The sequence below is a fragment of the Lissotriton vulgaris genome, chromosome 8 (assembly GCF_964263255.1).
Source record: "Lissotriton vulgaris chromosome 8, aLisVul1.2, whole genome shotgun sequence".
In the NCBI taxonomy this organism is placed as follows: Eukaryota; Metazoa; Chordata; class Amphibia; order Caudata; family Salamandridae; genus Lissotriton; species Lissotriton vulgaris.
Window position 1 is genome coordinate 1,143,789,733 of NC_141696.1, and position 5,000 is coordinate 1,143,794,732.

Here is a 5,000-nt window from a genome sequence, read left to right on the forward strand (position 1 = left end):
TAGGTCTCGCACCATTAGAGTTAGTGCTTTTAGAATTGTTTATGGGTTTTTTTGGTAAATGTTTAGCATTTTTGTTTCCTGTAGCCAATGCTAAAGAATTACAAATAAAAAAAGCCATAAACATTTCTAAAAGCTCTAACTGAAATGGTCTGAGACCTATTGCACTGTGTGAGGGTGAGGTGTTGAGGGTGAGTGAGGGTGAGCGTGAGGGTGAGGGTGAGTGAGGGTGAGGTGTTGAGGGTGAGTGAGGGTGAGTGAGGGTGAGTGAGAGTGAGGGTGAGTGAGAGTGAGGGTGAGTGAGAGTGAGAGTGAGGGTGAGTGAGAGTGAGGGTGAGTGAGAGTGAGGGTGAGTGAGGGTGAGTGAGGGTGAGTGAGGGTGAGTGAGGGTGAGTGAGGGTGAGGGTGAGTGAGGGTGAGGCGTTGAGGGTGAGGTGTTGAGGGTGAGGTGTTGAGGGTGAGTGAGGGTGAGGGTGAGTTAGGGTGAGGTGTTGAGGGTGAGTGAGGGTGAGGGGGAGTAGTTGAGGCTGAGTGAGGGTGAGTGAGAGTGAGGGTGAGTGAGGGTGAGTGAGGGTGAGGGTGAGTGAGGGTGAGGGTGAGGCGTTGAGGGTGAGGTGTTGAGGGTGAGTGAGGGTGAGGGCGAGTGAGGTGTTGAGGGTGAGTGAGGGTGAGGGTGAGTTAGGGTGAGGTGTTGAGGGTGAGTGAGGGTGAGGGGGAGTAGTTGAGGCTGAGTGAGGGTGAGTGAGAGTGAGGGTGAGTGAGGGTGAGGGTGAGTGAGGGTGAGTGAGGGTGAGTGAGGGTGAGGGTGAGTGAGGGGTTGAGGTTGAGGGTGAGGTGTTGAAGGTGAGTGAGGGTGAGGGTGGGTGAGTGTGAGTGAGGTGTTGAGGGTGAGTGAGGGTGAGGGTGAGTGAGGGTGAGTGAGGGTGAGGGGGAGTAGTTGAGGCTGAGTGAGGGTGAGTGAGAGTGAGGGTGAGTGAGGGGTTGAGGGTGAGTGAGTGAGGGTGAGGAGTTGAGGGTGAGGGTGAGGGGTTGAGGGTGAGTGAGGATGAGTGAGAGTGAGGGTGAGTGAGGGGTTGAGGGTGAGGGGTTGAGGCGAGACCTAAAAACCTGACGATCGTAGGGTTTAGCAAGATTTTGGGGGTGAATGTAAAGAGGCTTGATGTGTGCATAAGTGCCTCTCAGGCAATACTTAGCATGAGCCCCTTCCCCTCCAAGAACACACCCCCACAGAGTTATTTTAAGTTTGCACAGCTGCATTTCATGTCCAGATGAATACTGAGAATGATCATTTTTCATCACTGAATAGAACTGATGTAGCTTATGAAAATAACACACAGTTTAAACAAACTGGAGATATACCAATAAAATACATCTATATTATTATAAATAACACCACTATTGTTTCATGGCGATCATGTCCGTAAAGGAAAGTAATTTGTGTTACAGCATAAGCGTTTGAAGAGTTTGCAATTGTTTCAAGACTATTTCTATACCATTACTGTGCAACGTTTCTCTACACGGACATAACCGCTTTACTCGCCATTAGAAAGTGACACAGACTATAAGGCAATGAAATATCACACAGGAGCACACTGAAAACGTGCAAATGTCACACTTAAGACTGAAAACTTGGCAACTTTGGACAATGCGGGGGTGGGGTGCCGTGCAGACTGAATACCTGTACCAGTCAGATCCTTCAAGACTGACTCTTCGGCTGTTAGCATCAATTTGCAAATCCCCGCCTCAATACCTCAAGTGATTGTAACATTGTTTGGACACGGGAAGTCTTTTTGCAATAAAGCTTATTTGATTCTACAGCCACGATTTCTACTGAAGACGGAGGGAAGAGAGGGGAGGGGGGAGGAGAAATGCGACACGGCGGGAAGGGGAGGGGGCGGAGCTGATTGGAATTGAATTGGTTGAAGTGTGAATTTTTTTAAGTGGGTGAGGGAATGTAACACTGGTTTGGCAGGTTTGACCACTGGGACAGAAGCAACATAGCAGGGCTGGTGGAAGCAACACAATTGCAGGTACGGATGGAACATAGTAGGTAGGGGGAGGGGGTGTTGTAAAGCAAACGGGTGACACTGCATCAGGGTCGGAATGGCCTTATGGGAAAGCACTCAGTGCTTGATGGGCAGCATGACTGATCAGGACGAGGGGCGATTTTTTTTTTAGCTGGTGGTGTGCTTGTTAAATGGCCAAATAGGCTGGGTTTGTAACGCCGATTTCCATGATGTTACTACAAAAATGCTCGCAGCAAACACACATACACAGTCTCCCACACCTTACAAAATACCTATACAGCGTGTCTTTACACGTTCAAAAGTGGCCAGATAGGCAAACATTGGTCACTTTTTTCGCAAATGGAGGCAACTTTAATTGTGGTTTCCGAACACTTTTTTGTTCCTGAGTCCGACCCTGGACTACATGCCTTCCATCTCACGGTACCGTACAGTCTAAATTGAGTAATATATTCGTGTAAGGCACGGATTGATGCAAGATGTACTGGCTGTGAGCCTGTTAACAACGCACGAGCTGCCCCTACTGCTGCGCATCTTAACACCAACATCTCTAATAACACCGAGGCATCGATCTTGAAACAGCAGGTGCCGCTGTAACGTACTGTGTACATTATACATCATGCTGTCAGACTTGCTCCTACGAGCAGCCAAGCAGATCAAGGTCCGCAGCTTGAACGCAGAGTCCGAGTTGGAAAAGACAAGCTCACACAAGACGTGTCAGAAGGCGAAGCTTGGCGCAGGACTGCAGTGTCCACTCCGGGATCCACCGCAGAGCTGTGGCGCGTGCTGTAGTGTCACGTGTGCAAACAGTGGTGGTCCTAAAGCCCTGTAATCAGGGCCGAGCTCCACTCCATGCCTGGATCAGGTCATGGTAGATGGGAGCGTGTGGATTTTTTCAAGTCATCAATTGTGTGCCGAAGGGCTCCATTGTAGATGCCCCGTTTAACAAATCTTTCATCGGACTTACACATTTTACTGGAAGCGTGGCATTACAAAAACAAGTTGTCGTTTAAGCACGGCGGGCAGGGGAGGGGGCGGAGAGGGGAGAGGTGCGACACGGCAGGCAGGCAGGGGAGGAGAGTAGGAGGAGGAGGGGGGAGGAGAGTAGGGGAGGCACGGCCTAGCGGCAGGCAGGCAGGGGAGGAGAGGAGGAGGGGGGAGGAGAGTAGGGGAGGCACGGCCTAGCGGCCGTGCAATCAAGTAGTGAGGGGGCGGAGCTGGGGGAGGCTGTGAGAGAGAGTAGGCAAGGCAGGCGGCTGGGGGCATGTGCATGCGCATTGAGCTTAAATTTCTCGTGCACTGCAAGGAATCGCCACGATTCCTTGCAAGTTGGATAAAGAGTCGATGAGCCCCCATAGTCTCGCTTGCTCGATGCGCATGCGCATCGACAGGCGAGACCTAAAAACAGACGTTTTACACTGACTGACTGAAACAAGCATTTGCAATGCAATAGGTCTCGCATTAGGAAAGTTTGAGCTATTGGTACTGTAAATGACAAATATTTTATTTATGTGTTGGTTTTGAAAATAGTGAAATTAATAGCTTTGTCATTTACAATGTCAATAGTGATAATCTTTGCAAATGTGACACCTATAACATTTGTAATGCAATATGTGTTGTATTTACGTGACTTAGACGTATTGATATTACAAATAACAATGGCTTTTAATTTTTTTTAATTAATTAATACTTAAATAAATGTTATTGTAATTTATAATGGCAATAACTTTTGTAAATAACTTTAGTGAAGATTATGTGCAGTGTATTTTATTGTGACAAAAATCCAAGAACTGAAGTGAAATATTAACATATTTTTGTGACATTTGTAATAAAGCTCGAAACATTGAAAGAACATATTTGAACCAGTTGTAGTTGAATGGTTGCACAGATTGATGCTGTGGTGGCGCTGAGTGATGTGGTGGCGACGAGTGATGCTGTGGCGTTCAGTGATGCTGTGGTAGCACATAGTGATGTTGTAGTACCCCTGAGTGATGTTGTGGTGGTGCTGAGTGATGCTGTGGAGATGCGATAGATCGATAGAGTGAGTGCAATAAATAGATAGAGTGAGGGCGATAGAAAGATAGACAGAGGGCGATACATAGATAGATAGAGTGAGGGCGATACATAGATAGATAGAGTGAGGGCGATAGATAGATAGACGGAGGGCGATACATAGATAGATAGAGTGAGGGCGATAGATAGATAGACGGAGGGCGATACATAGATAGATAGAGTGAGGGCGATAGATAGATAGACGGAGGGCGATACATAGATAGAAAGAGTGAGGGCGATACATAGATAGAAAGAGTGAGGGCGATAGATAGATAGATAGATAGATAGATAGATAGATAGATAGATAGATAGATAGATAGATAGATAGATAGATAGATAGATAGATAGATAGATAGATAGATAGATAGATAGATAGATAGATAGAGTGAGGGCGATAGACAGAGTGAGGGCGATAGATAGAGTGAGGGCGATAGATAGAGTGAGGGCGATAGATAGATAGAGTGAGGGTGATAGATAGATAGAGTGAGGGCGATAGATAGATAGATACAGTGAGATAGATAGACAGACAGACAGACAGACAGACAGACAGATAGATAGATAGATAGATAGATAGATAGATAGATAGATAGATAGATAGATAGATAGATAGAGGGCGATAGATAGATAGATAGAGTGAGGGCGATAGATAGATAGACGGAGGGCGAAACATAGATAGATAGACGGAGGGCGATACATAGATAGATAGAGTGAGGGCGATACATAGATAGATAGAGTGAGGGCGATAGATAGATAGACGGAGGGCGATACATAGATAGATAGAGTGAGGGCGATAGATAGATAGACGGAGGGCGATACATAGATAGATAGAGTGAGGGCGATAGATAGATAGACGGAGGGCGATACATAGATAGAAAGAGTGAGGGCGATACATAGATAGAAAGAGTGAGGGCGATAGATAGATAGATA

At 46.8% G+C, this 5,000-nt stretch overlaps 1 protein-coding gene across 2 annotated transcripts in view; it reads right to left on the reverse strand.

Annotated features, from left to right (window-relative positions):
* LRRC63 (leucine rich repeat containing 63) overlaps nt 1-5,000 on the reverse strand; it is a 467,503-nt gene that overhangs the window by 387,275 nt on the left and 75,228 nt on the right. The window lies entirely within an intron of this gene.